General features: G+C 41.6%; 1 pseudogene across 1 annotated transcript; it reads left to right on the top strand.

The window, feature by feature from the left end:
• The first annotated feature begins 284 nt into the window (after positions 1–284).
• LOC308515470 (endosome-associated-trafficking regulator 1-like) lies at positions 285–7,301 on the top strand (annotated as a pseudogene). The gene is made up of 2 exons: positions 285–337; positions 6,397–7,301. The product of its transcript is annotated as an endosome-associated-trafficking regulator 1-like (transcript).
• Positions 7,302–14,889: the final 7,588 nt, after the last annotated feature.

Raw genomic sequence — 14,889 nt, 5'->3', positions numbered from 1 at the left:
TGGCCAGTTCTGCCGCAGAGGCCACGCCATCTTGAAGGGGAGAACTGTTATGACTGGGAGCCCAGCCTCACCTCCACCTAGGGTGCCCTCGGACACCACCCAGGACCCTACAGCTCCTCCAGTCAGGGACCTGCTGCCTTGGCTGTGGACCTACGTACGTGGAGACTCCAGCCTCCCCAGCTTCAGGCTCCTGTGAGTTCTGGAGTGCACTCCCCTCCCGCCAGCAAGATGCTTTATCCCTGGTAACTGTGACCTCATGAACAGCCAAACCTTACATAGCAACAATGGGCTCTGAGACCATGCAAGAGAACAGCCAAGCCTTACACAATAACTCAAGGTGCTGCATCCACACATGAACAGCCAGCATCATCCCTGGGAGCCAAGCCTTATGCAGCAACCCCAGATGCCACAACCATTCTAGCCACCACTAAGCCTGACACAACAACCCTTGATGCTGCAACCGAACATGAGCAACTGAGCCCCACACAGCAACCCCAGGTACCTCCCGCAGCAACTCCAGGTGTCTCGACCACACAAATTGCCTCCAAGCCTGACACATCTACACCGGACCTGTTGACCGTGTGACTGGCCGCCAAGCTCACATCTGCAGTCACAGGACCAGTATGACTCAACACCTAGATCCTTCAGTGAAAATAAAAAATGGAGACACAAAGAAACAACCCCCAAAGAAAAGAAAAGGAGAAATCTCCAGAAAAGGAACTAAATGAAATGGAGGCATGCTATTTGTCAGAAAAAGAATCCAGAATAAGGGTCACACAGTTCATAAACTGGATAGATGAGACAATCAACAACTTATATAAGCATCAAGAGGAAATATAGAGTGATATAGCTATAATTAAAAAAAAAACACAATATGGAAGGTTTCAACAGTTGACTAGAAGAAGCAGAATACTGAATTAGTTAATTAGCAGACAGGTCCGATTATTATGACCACCCCATCAGTACTTCGTTGGGCCACCTTTTCCCTTCAATACTGTGGCAATTCTTGGCATTGACTCCATGAGATGTTGAAAGGTTATGCAAGGAATCTGACACCATGCCTGTTGAATAGCACTGTCCAATTCTGTGAGATTTGATGGTTGTGGAACCAGCTGCCTGATGGCTCTTTTAACTTCGTCTCACACATGCTCAATTGGATTGAGATCTGGTGATTGTGGGGGCCACCTAAGCAAGGTAAAGTCTCCCTCATGTTCTTGAAACCACTCCTGCACAATATGATCTCCGTGGTATGGTGCATTGTCTTGTTGGAAGAAGCCATCTCCATTGGGATATGCCATCAACATGATAGGAAGAATTTTATCAGCAATGATACTTAGGTATGTTGTGCTTTCAGACGTTGTTCCACATGAATTAAAGGGCCCAAACCATGCCAGGAAAGCATGCCCTAAACCATAACACTGCCCCCACCAGCTTGAAGAGTTATACTCATGCATGTGGGGTGCATGCTTTCATGCTGTTTCCACGAAATTCTCACTCCGCCATCTGCATGATGCAACTGGAAACGTGATTCATCGGACCCCATGACCTTTTTCCAATGCTTGACTATCTAATCCTTTTATTCCTGTGCAAATTGGAGATGTTTTATCTTGGTAACTGCAGACAGCAAAGGTGTTCGAACAGGCCTTTGGCTTCCATATCCCATACGATGCAGTGTACAGCTAATTTGCCTACAAACGTCAGATGGTCATAATAATCTGGCCACTCAATATATATATATCCCATGTTCAAATGCTGTTAAATAAAATTGTTTACCCATATCTTCAGAAAAAAATCACTTCTACTATCATGGTAAACAAGCTGCTTCCCTATTTATAATGGTCTGTCGCTCTAGCAACTTCAGCGCGAAATTATAGCTAATTTGCCTACAAACGTCAGGTAGTCCTAATAATCTGGCCACTCAGTGTATATATGCTATCTGTAGGAGACCCACCTAAGAACAAAAGTGGGTCACAGACTGAGAGTGAAGGGCTGGAAAAATATCTTTCAGGCAAATGGAAAAAAAAAAAAAAAGCTGGGGTAGCAATATTTATATCAGACAAAATGGAGCTCAAAGTGAAGGCCATAACAAGAGATAAAGAAGGTGACTTCATAATACTAAAGGTATCAATACAACAAGAAGATATAACTCTGGTAAACATATATGCACCCCAAACAAGGACACCCAAATCTATAAAAAAACTTCTGGAAGAAATCAAGGGAGAGACTGACAACAATATAATCATATTAGGGGAATTTAATACACCACTGACATTACTGGATAAATCTTCTGGACAAAAAATCAATAGAGAAATAGCAATCCTAGATCAGGTGGACTTAATTGACATATTCAGAACATTTTACCCCAAAGCTATAAAATATACATTCTTCTTAAGTGCACATGGGACATTTTAAAAAATAGACCAGATATTTGGATCATAAGCAAAGTCTCTCCAAATTCAAGAAGATTGAAATCATATCAAGCATCTTCTCAGACCACAAGGGCATAATATTAGAAATCAACTACAATCAAAACAATTAAAAAATCAAGCACTTGGAGGGATAGCATGCTATTAAACAATGATTGAGTTACCAAAGAGATCAAAGAAGAAACTAAAAGCATTCTGAAAACAAATGACAATGAAAACATAATAATCCAAAATCTATGAGACACAATGAAAGCAGTCTTGAGAAGGAAGTTCATAGCCCTACAGGCCTACCTCATAAAACAAAGAAAAAAATGGTAATAAATTATCTAACTCTGCAATTTAAAGAGTTAGAAAGAGAGCAACAAGAAAAGCCCAGAGTAAGCAGAAGGAAGGAAATAATAAAGATCAGAGTGGAAATAAATGACATAGAGACCAAAAAAACAATACAAAAGATCAATGAAACCAAGAGCTTGTTCTTTGAAAAAGTAAACAAGATTGATGAACCTCTAGCCAGGCTCACCAAGAAACAAATAGAGAGGACCCAAATAAACAAAACCAGAAATGAAAGACTTGAAGTAACAACCGACCCCACAGACATACCAAGGATTGTAAAAAATAAAAATAAAAATAAAAATTCTATGAACAACTCTACTCCAACAAACTGGACAACCTAGACAAAATGGACATATTCTTAGAAAAATGCAAGCTTCCAAAACTCAATCAGGAAGAATAAAAAAACCTGAATAGGCTGATAACTACTGATGAAATTGAAACAGTAATCAAAAAACTTCCAGCAAACAAAAGCCCTGGACCAGTTGGCTTCACAGGGGAGTTTTACCAAACATTCAAAGAAGAACTAAAACCTATCCTTCTCAGAATATTCCAAAAAATTCAAGAGGAAAACACACTTACAAGCTCTTTCTATGAAGCCAGCATTACCCTAATCCCAAAGCTAGATAAAGACACCACAAAGAAAGAGAATTACAGGCCAATATCCCTAATGAACATAGATGCTAAAATTCTCAACAGAAGCCTAGCAAATCGGATCCAGCATTACATTAGAAAGATCATACACCATGACCAGGTGGGATTTATTCCATGGATGCAAGGCTGGTTCAATATTCATAAGTCAATAAATGAGATACATCACATAAACAAACTGAGAGACAAAAATCACATAATCATATCAATTGATGCAGAAAAGGCATTTGACAAAATCTAACACTCTTTCCTGATAAAAACTCTCTGCAAAGTGGGAATACAGGGACCATACCTCAACATAATAAAAGCCTTATATGACAAACCTACAGCCAACATCATACTCAGTGGGCAAAAACTAAAACCATTTTCCCTAAGAACAGGAACAAAACAGGGATGCCCACTCTCACCACTCCTTTTGGACATAGTCCTAAAAGTGCTAGCCATAGTGATCATACAAGAAGAAGAAATAAAAGGCATACACATTGGTAAAGAAGAAGAAAATTGTCATTATTCGCAGATGACATAATATTGTACATAGAAAATCCTAAATACTCCATCAAAAAATTACTAGAATTAGTAGATGAATTCTATAATGTAACAGGATACAAAATTAACACCCAGAAATGTATGGCTTTTTTATACACCAATAATGAACTCACAGAAAGAGAAACTAAAACAAAAACAACAACAACAACAACAAAAATCCCACTTGCCATTGCAACAAAGAAATTAAGATACCTAGGAATAGCCAAAACCGGTTTGGCTCAGTGGATAGAGCATCGGCCTGCGGACCGAAGGGTCCCAGGTTCGATTCCGGTCAAGGGCATGTACCTGGGTTGCGGGCACATCCCCAGTAGGAGATGTGCAGGAGGCGGCTGATCGATGTTTCTCTCTCATCGATGTTTCTAACTCTCTATCTCTCTCCCTTCCTCTCTGTAAAAAATCAATAAAATATATTAAAAAAAAAAAAAGATACCTAGGAATAAATTTAACCAAGGAGGTAAAGGACCTGTACTCAGAAATTATAGGACTCTGAAAAAAGAGATAGAGGAAGACTTAAAAAAATGGAAGATTATACCGTGTTCATGGATTGGTAGAATCAACATCCTTAAAATGTCAGTACTACCCAAAGCAATCTATAGATTCAATGCAATCCCCATTAAAATACCAACAGCATATTTCAAAGACCTAGAACAAACTCTCCAAAAATTCATCTGGAATAAATAAAAAAGAAGACTCTGAATAGCTGCAGCAATCTTGAGAAAGACGAACAAAGTTGGAGGGATCACAATACCAGATACCAAGCTATACTACAAAGCCACTGTTCTCAAAACTGCCTGGTAGTGGCACAAGAACAGAAATATAGACCAATGGAACAGAACAGAGAACCCAGAAATCGACCCAAGCCATTATGCTCAATTAATATTTGACAAAAGAGGCAAGAGCATACAATGGAGTCAAGACAGCCTCTTCAATAAATGGTGCTGGGAAAATTGGACAGGTACATGAAAAAAAAAAATGAAACTACACCACCAACTTACACCATACACAAAAATAAACTCAAAATGGATAAAGGTCTTAAATGTAAGACAGGAAACCATAAAAATCCTACAAGACTCCATAGGCAGCAAAATATCAGACATTTGTCATAGCAATGTCTTTACTAATACAGCTCCTGAGGCAATGGAAACTAAGCAGAAAATAAACAAAGGGGACTACATCAAAATAAAATCTTCTGCACAGCAAAAGAAACCAGCAACGAAACAATAAGGAAGCCCACTGCATGAGAGAACGTATTTGCCAATGTTATCTCTGATAAGGATTTAATCTCCAAAATTTATAGGGAACTCATACAACTTCACAAAAGGAAGATAAACAATCCAATGAAAAAATGGTCAAAGGACCTAAACAGACACTTTTTGAAAGTGGACATACAGAAGGCCAAGAGACATATGAAAACATACTCAAAGTCACTAATCATCCTAGAGATGCAAATCAAAAAAAAATGAGGTATCATCTCACACCTGTCAGAATGGCTATCATCAACAAATCAACAAAGGGCAAGTGCTGAAGAGGATGCGCCAAAAAAAGAACCCTCTTGCACTGCTGGTGGGAATGCAGACTGGTACAGCCACTGTGAAAAACATTATGGCGTTTCCTCAGAAAATTAAAAATGGAACTTTCATTTGACCCAGTAATCCCACTTTTAGGAATATATCCCTAGAAAACTGAAACACCAATCATAAAGCATATATGCACCCCTTTGTTCATAGGAGCACAATTTACCATAGCTAAGATTTGGAAACAGCAGAAGTGCCCATCAGCAGATGAGTGGATTAGAAAACTGTGGTACAGCACACAATGGAATACTGCACTGTTGTAAAAAAGAAGGAATTCTTACCATTTGCAACAGCATGGATGGAACTGGAGAGCATTTTGATAAGCAAAATAAATCAATCAGTGAAAGATAAATATCATTTGATCTCACTCATTTGTGGACCATAATGAACAACATAAACTGATGAACAAAAATAGAACCAGAGTCATAGAAGCATCGAACAGACTGTCCAACATATTAAGGAAGGTGGGGAGTGAGGGGGTAAGAGATCAACTAGAGGACTTGTATGCATGCATATGAGCATAATCAATGGACATAGACAGTAAGGGGGTGAGAGCATGTGCTGGGAGTGGGAGCAGCTGGGGAGAGGTCAATGTGGGAAAAAGAAGACTTATGTAATACTTTAAACAATGAAGAATTTTAAAAAATTTAGTGCAAAATTGTAAAATATCTCATTGATAATTTTTACATTGGTTACATTTTGAAATGCCAATATTTTGGATATAGGAGTTAAAGAAAAACATTAAAATTATTTTTTTTAAAAAAAGGAAAGAAGACATGGCCAACACAGCAGACTTCATTCAAAGGAAGCCACAAGGCACTCACTGGGCCTCAACTGTAGCTCCCTGACCTCACACCCTTGGGCTTCAGCCTGGAATACCAGCAGTCATTTTTGGAAGACCCAGTAGGGGCTAGAGACCTCCTGGAGGAGGACGAGCACGAGGATGAGGATGGGTGGGATAGGGCCTACATGCTGTGGAGCAGACCCATTCCTTAAGGGTCTCAGCCAGTGTGTTGCCCTACAGCACATACATCTCCTTCTTCTCCAGCCCATCAGAGTTGGCAGGCCGAGCCCTGCTCCCATGGACACTGAGTGACTGATTCTGGAGTCTCTCCAGTGGCGAGCGCCAGCGTAGACTTTGCAGTCCATAGATAGTTTTTTGGGGGACAGGCACCTTTGGATGCTGCAGATAAGTTAGTAAGCACTGAAAGATGAGAATTTGAAACTTAGAAGAAAGTTGATGGAGGTACAGAGCTCCTCTGAGATGCAAACCTAAATGGTAAGGATGTTTTAGTGGAAATTAGAAGCAAAAATGATCAAGGAGGAGAGTGACTATCACAACCTGGAATCCGTGGTTCAGCAGGTGGAGCAGAACCTGGAGCTGATAACCAAATGTGCAGTAAAGGTAGAAAGTCATGTCATGAAACAAACAAAACATAAGCTCGCTCCTGGCACAGGTCTGAAACTTCAAGCCCAAGAACAGCCCTGCTTGGGCCAGGGCACCAGCATGATGGTGGTGAAGCAGAACAGGGACTTGGCCTTGCAGAACCTGAGCATGTTCATGAACAACAGGCACTCCTCCATCAAGCAGCTGGTTTCTGGAGCCCAAACGTTCAACCTTGTTGCTGAAATCCTTAAATCTATAGATAGAATCTCTGAAATAAAAGAGGATGGGAGGAGGAGTCTTGAGAAACTTCTAGCTCGTAACTCTGTTTACATCCTGCAATCACCACTTACTGGATTTGAAAATGCCTTTGTGTCTGTAAACATGTAGTCTTCACAGTAAAAATACTTATCATGAGATGCTAATTTCATGAACTAGAACAGTATTATTAGCTGACCGCAAAAAGAAGCAGCTAAACTCTGTAGTGAGTCTCACTGAGGTTTCTAGTCTATGCAGCCCTTCCTTCTTGGTGAATTCCCAGTTGTTATAGACTCAGTGATCTACTGGAAGAGATGCTTATATAAGCTGCTGATGTTTTTAAGTTACTAAACATGAAAACAGCAGTTCTGTGATATGAGTCTTCCATTCTTATTCCAGAATGTTCATTCTAAGATAAGTTCAATCAATTGTCCTTGATTTCACACGTAAAGGAAAACACTAAATTAACCGAAATTCAAATGATTGCCTTGGAACCTTATGCCTTTTTGCCATTGCTCAGTGCCCCCTCTGGCTCAGTCCACTCCTACAGCTTTCACAGGGGTGGCTTCTATGATTTATGGCCTGAGTGTGGACACCCCATGTAGTTGGACGCTGCTTTCCTCCTGGAGGAACCATGGTTGGCACAGATTCTACACTATGAGGCCATCAAAATGCACCTCTTTAAGGGGCCTCAGGTTTGAAAAAAAATGTTTTTGATGGAGGATTTTGATACACATTCCAAGTGACCTTTTGTATAATGAAGTGTAGAATTCAGGAATTCAGAGGAGGTGTAGAGCTTTCCTGGTTAGCATGAATCTCACAGGCTGCCTTTCCAGCTGCTTTCTGATGTAGGGAAGCATAACATCACTCTGTGTCTTGTTGGCTGTTTTCCTGTAGACGTTATTTTTTAAAACAAGGGCTCCCTCCTTTTCATGTTGACAACTTTCTTAATAAATTCTAAGATAAACCTCCTCCCCCCCCCCCGCCAAAAAAAAAAAAAACCCATCCTGTGCCAGGCCAGCTCAGACAAGGGTTCGGTGAGCCTGAGCGGGGGGCAGTGAAGGATGTAGAAAAGACAGACAAAGAGAATAAGCTGGGTCTAGGTGGATATTCCTGTGCCTGGCTGAGGCCACAGAGAGAGATCCAGATGGCAAGCTGAGCCTTTATTTTATAGCCAGAGGTAAACAAGGTAGTGGTCACCATAGTTACAATGTTCTTGTGAGTTTCACTTGTTTTGGAAGAGCTTGCTGCACCTCCCACAGCCCATTAGCTACCCAGATAAGATCTAGGGAGCTTCATAAGGTCAAGTCTAATTATGCTAAGAGGGCCGTGCCCTCTAAGCTGGGACTTGTTTGTGGCTTTGCCAACAGGTCAGTCTGAGGCTTAACCCTATAGCTTCTCCCTACATCTCACCCTTTTTTATTTTTAAGCTACTATAATGAAAGTAAAACTTAAGCATCAAGAACAAAACTCTGGCTATTAAAACAATAACAAAACAATGCCAATGCAAAACCCAAACTACAGACATGTTATTTTAAAACTTGAAGATAAAGAACAAAACTCTGGCTATTAAAACAAAACAATACCAATATGTTTACATTTTAAAACTAGTAAGAATAACAAAACAGTGCCAATGCAACACAGCAGTAAGAAAGAAATCAAATCACAGTAACATTTTTCTACTAAATGAGTTTCTTTTGCTGATTTACTCAAAGTCCTCAGACCTGGCTGTGCAAGACTTTGCAGAAGACTGGCAGCTAACCAATGCTAGCATAGCCAGATACATGATTGAGGGAGTAGCTTCCACATCTTGCTTTTCTTCAGTCGTTAACTTCTTCAGATGACCCCACGTTGGCACCACAATCTCTTGCATAGCCTTCATTATATTGCTGTTATTGGGGCAACTCTCAGTCTTTTGAACGAAGGGACAAGGAGCTTCTCTGGGTCCATTGTGGTGACGCATGTAACTCTCTGGTACCCAAATTCGCCGCACTGCTCCTTCTGGAAAGATACAAAACACAACCTCTTCCCCATATCATTACTAAATCTGGTAAAACTCTTGTCTGGTTTGTGCATCCTTCCACTGGGCTAACCCAGCAGAGGCTATTGTACAGGAAGCCCAATGCCTTTCGGCCACTGTACAACCCTCTGCATCGTAATTCAAAAAAATTTAACACATAAAATCCTTTTCCCTCCTTTTTTTGATGTTATAGTTGCATTTTAAGTAGGATTGGTGCTTTCCACTATTGCCTGAGTCCTGATCTATCACCTCAGGAAGAACTTGCCAATCCTGCGCTTCCCAAGGTGGCATGATGAAGGTTTACTGAGCCAGTTGGAAAGGCTGCAGTGAGGTTAAGGATAAGGCCCCTACTGTTTGGTAGGGCTGGGGCTGGCCCCTGCTTGAAGTTTCCCTGCCTAAGGGGCAATGGATTATAGCAAAATGCCCTAGTTGGCCACAGTTAAAGCAGTCCCCTTCCTTTTTCTCTGACCAGCGAGTAACCTCTCCTTTAATGGGGCAGCTAATACTGCTCCTTGAACATAGGCTGGTCCAATGTCAGCACAAACAAGCATATAATACTTCCATAATAAGTAGTCTTCAGGTGAGAGACAAACCTTTGTGACAATAATAAGCCTCTGGTAACCTTCCACTATCCATCTTAGTTCCCCTGCCACATTAATTCATTCCCTTTCAGGAGTGGGCTCTAGGCAGTCCCGAATCAGGGACCACAGACTGAAAGTAGAGAGAGGAATTTTCCCTGGACTTTCAACTACATAACGATCTCTAAGTTGTTTTCCTACCTTCTCCCATGCCTCTGCATTTACCTTTTCTTCCTCAGGAAACCATGAGCAGGTTTTACTTACAAAATCCAACACATCAAAAAGCTGTTGATACCTCACAGAACAGCCCCGTGCTTGGAGCATAGCCTTAAGCATAGATACGTATAATTCTTTTCCTGCAATCCTGAATTTCCCATATTTAACACCTAGTTATTACTAAACTTTGCTCCTTACCTTCCTTTTTACTTTCTGCACATACTTCACTGGAGCATCCTTTCACCTGACAACTGCAGTTCCCCCGAACTCAGGCTCTGCGTTGGGTGCCACGTGTGCCGGGCCAGCTCTGCCAAGGGTTTGGTAAGCCTGAGACTGGGGGGGGGCGGGACGGGGAGGCGGGGTGCGGGGGGGTGCGGGGAAGGATGTAGAAAAGACAGACAAAGAGAATAAGCTGGGTCTAGGTGGATATTCCTGTGCCTGGCTGAGGCCACAGAGAGAGATCCAGATGGCAAGCTGAGCCTTTATTTTATAACCAGAGGTAAACAAGGTAGTGCTCACCATAGTTACAATGTTCTTGTGAGTTTCACTTGTTTTGGCAGAGCTTGCTGCACCTCCCATAGCCCATTAGCTACCCAGGTAAGATCTAGGGTGCTTCATAAGGTTAAGCTTAATTATGCTAAGAGGTCTGTGCCCTCTAAGTTGGGACTTGTTTGTGGCTTTGCCAACAGGTCAGTCTGAGGCTTAACCCTATAGCCGCTCCCTACACCACCCCCAAAAATCAACACCCCATATAGTGTATGATCCCATTTACATGAGATGGTCCAGAACAGATAGATCCATACAGACAAAAAGCATATTAGTGGTTGCCTAAGGTTGGGTTGGGGCTATTGGGGTGGAATGGTGAGGACAAACCTAGAATTACAACTAAAATATAGAACAAGCAACCATAATAAACAATTGAAGACCAGCTTAAGAGAAGTCTTATAACCAAGGATTTAAAGAAGAAGCCACACCGAGACTGGTAAACAAGGCAGAGACCAAAAAAAGGGCTGCTGCACTCCCATGGGTAACAGCTGAGGCTCTAGTCTAGAGGGATATCTCAGCTGTGGCGGTTCCCTCTGAGAAGTGTGGGGTCTCAACCTCAAGCTAGACTCCCCAGCTAAGAGTACCAGAACTGGGAAGAGATACCCACATAAAATATGGCTATGAAAATCAACACAGATTCTGTTTACCACAGAGAAATGGGAGTCAGCTTGAGGCACCATTAAAGGCCCAATGCACAAAATATCATTCATAACCACTCACCCTGGGATCAAGAAAAGGGAGGGCAGAATGGGCTAGAATCACATAAGGAGAGACTGGGGTTGTGGTTCTGGGGACAAACCTGAAGGGACAATACCCAGGATATTGATGGTGAGTCCCTCTCTCATGCCACATGTCTTTCTTGGGTGGCACACTGCCCTCCATATGGCACCAGCCTGGGGGAATGCAATAGCTTCACCTTCTAGGCTCACTTTCACCCCACCCTGTGGAGATTGAGCCTTGCTAAGGAGTCAGCTGCCTAGGCTAAGGTGTAGAGGTCTGGGCAGATTCAGGGGGTTTGGTGACTGAGTTGTGTACCTTTGTGTTGGGAGCCATTCATTCACTTTTCCATGAATCTGACTGACACCTCCCCCTCACAGGAGATCTGCTGGCCCTATTCTCCAGGCTCCACCCTACTGACTCCTGGTGGCTCCATCCTGCAGAGGTCTGTGCAGAATTTGGAATAGACTTAGTGCGGTTCTAGAGGGGACACTCTTTTCACCTTTTCCCAAGCCTGACCAGCACCTCTCTCTCATGGGTGATCCACTAGCCCCAGCTTCATGTCAGAATCTTGGACAGACTGAGGTGTGTGGTTCTAGCACAGGGGCCATTTACCCTCGTTTGTCCAGCCAGTGCTGAACCTCCCTCCCCTTCATATGGCCAAATCTTGGTCGGTTTGGGCCTAATAAACTCTGCTGGGCTCACTCTGATGACTCTATGAGACCCTGCCCCACCTGTAGGCACATAGAGGGGGCACATAGAGGGGTTCAGCTAGACTTGGTATACCTTGGGACTTTTGCTTAGTGACTACATACCTAGTACTGGCACAGAGTTTGAGTGTGTGTTAATTTGGTGAACACTAATCTCCCCTACCTGGTGACTCACTAACAACCTACTTCATGCAACTTGAGTACCACCTTTCAGTGACTGAGGCTCTTTTAGTGCCTGAGCCTAACAGTCAGCTAGCAGGTGAAGGTAGGTGAAGGCAGATCTTGGTATGACGTGGAACTTTTGCTGACTTGCCCCTGGGCTTGGTGCTGGTAAAAGCCAGCCCTAGTGTGCAGGTTTGTCCTTCCAGCTCAGAGCCCAGCAGAAGTAGCCACAAACTGTGGATTGCCTTGTAGCTCCATACAAGTTGCCCAGGGCCAGTAATAGGCAATGTCTGACATTGGCCTGCACCAGAGTCCCTCCCAAGAGATCCCAGAACTAACACATTCAGTGGCCAGCTTGGGACAACAACAAAGCAGGATCCAGTTAGCTTCACAAGCAGCATATTCATAGGAAGGTCTTAGCAGGAACCAGACATTGCTGAAGTGAATTCTATTTAGTATAGTCAGCATCTGCACTGTGGTTAAGGTTGATCCTCACTGTCAGCCAACCTGAGGGTCAGCCCGCAAATGAGCCAATAGCGATCGAGACTCAACTACAACTGGAGGGCCCATGTATCCCATACAAGGGAAATACCAAGAGCACCCCACTGGATGATCAAGGAAGCTGTGCCACTGGGTCTCACAGAACACCTACTACATAAAACCACTCAACCAAAACTGGGAGTCATAGCATATCTACCAAATACATAGACACAAACACAAAGATGCAGCCTGATGGGGAGACAAAGAAACTTGCCAGCAAATGAAAGAATAAAAGAAATCTCCAGAAAAAGAGCTAAATAAAATGTAGATATGCAATTTATCAGATACAGAATTCAAAAAAATAGGCTATAAGGATGCTTAAGGAATTTAGTGAGACCTGTAACAGAATGAAAACCAACATAGAAACCATAAAAAATAACCAGTCATATCTTAAATGAAGAATACACTGGAAGGAATAAACAGTATGTTGGATGAGGCAGAGGATCAAATCAGCAAGTTGGAAGACAAGTAAAGAAAATACCCAATAATAGAAGCAAACAGGAGAAAGAATTTTTTTTTTTAATGAGAATAGTTTAAAACAGTGTTTCTCAACGTTCTTAATGCTGTGACCCTTTAATACAGTTCCTCATGTTGTGGTGAGCCCCAATTTCATTGTTACAAATTGAACATAATTAAAGCATAGTGATTAATCATAAAAACAATATGTAATTAAATATGTGTTTTCCGATGGTCTTAGGCGACCCCTGTGAAAGGGTCGTTCGACCCCCAAAGGGGTCGCGACCCACAGGTTGAGAACCACTGGTTTAAAGGATCTTTGGGATATCATGAAGCATAATATACTCCACATCATAGGGGTACCAAAAAGATAAAAGAAACAGCAAAGGTTTTAAAACCTATTTGAAGAAATAATGACTGAAAACTTCCCTATCCTGGTGAAAAAATACACACTGTCCAGGAAGTACAGAGAGTCCCCCAAAAAATGAATCCAAAGAGACCCACACCAAGACACCTCATAATTAAATCAACAAAGGTTAAAGACAAAGAGAGACTCTTAAAAGCACCAAGAGAAAGACAGTTAGTTGCCTACAAGGGAGTGCCCATAAGACTGTCAGCTGATTTCTCAACAAAAACACTTCATGCCAGGAGGGATTGGCATGAAATATTCAAAGTGATGAAAAGCAATGATCTAAAACCAAGAGTATTTTTCCCAGCAGGGCTATAATTTAAAATTGAAGGAGAAATAAAAAGCTTCCCAGACAAGAAAAAGCTAAAGGAGCTCATTACCATTAAACTAGTTTTAGAAGAAATGTTGAAGGTCTTTTTTAAGGCCCTGGCCACCAATGTGGTTTAGTTGGTTGGAGCATCATCCAATACACTAAAAAGTTGTGGGTTTGATTCCTAGTCAGGGTGCATGCAGGAGGCAACTGATTAATGTTTTCCTCAATCAGTCTCTCTCTCTCTCTCTCTCTCTCTCTCTCTCTCTCTCTCTCTCTCTCCCCCCCCCCCCGCCCATCCTTTCCTTTCTCTCTCAAATCAATGAAAACATATCTTCATGTGAGGATTTTTTTTAAAAGAAGAAGAAACGATGTCATTTTTAAGAAAGAGAAAAGAAAAATAGAACATAGAATAAAGAATCTGTCTCTTGCAATAATCACTTTAAATTATATGACTTAAATACTCCAATCAAAAGACATAGAATAGCTAAATAGATAAAAACACAAGACTCACATATATGCTGTATATAAGAGACCCACCTCAGAATGAGAATACACACAGACTGAAAGTAAAGGGATGGGAAAAGATATTTCATGAAAATAGAAATGAAAAAATAAAAAAGCTGGAGTAGCAATACTTGTATCAGACAAAATAGACTTTAAAACAAAGACTATAATAAGGGACAAAGAAGAACAATACATAATAATATAGGGAGCAATCCAACGTGAGGATATAACCCTTGTAAATATTTGTGCACTCTACATAGGGGCACCTAAATATATAAAGCAAATATTGATGGACATAAAGAGAGAGATCAACAGTAAAACTTTCATAGTAGGGGATTTTAAGACCCCACTGATATCTATGGATAAATCTTGCAGGCAGAAAATCAACAAGGAAACAGTGGCCTTAAATGATAGACTAGATCAGATGGATTCAACTGACAGAGTATTTCACCCCAAATCAGCAGAATATACATTCTTTTCAAGTGTGCATGGAACATTTTCTAGGATAGGCTATATGTTAAACACAAAACAAGTCTCAATAAATTTAAG

The sequence above is a fragment of the Myotis nattereri genome (genome assembly GCF_964212035.1).
Source record: "Myotis nattereri genome assembly, chromosome: 3".
Taxonomy (NCBI): Eukaryota; Metazoa; Chordata; class Mammalia; order Chiroptera; family Vespertilionidae; genus Myotis; species Myotis nattereri.
Note: the sequence above shows the minus strand (reverse complement) of the source record. Positions and strands in the feature narration are given on the sequence as shown.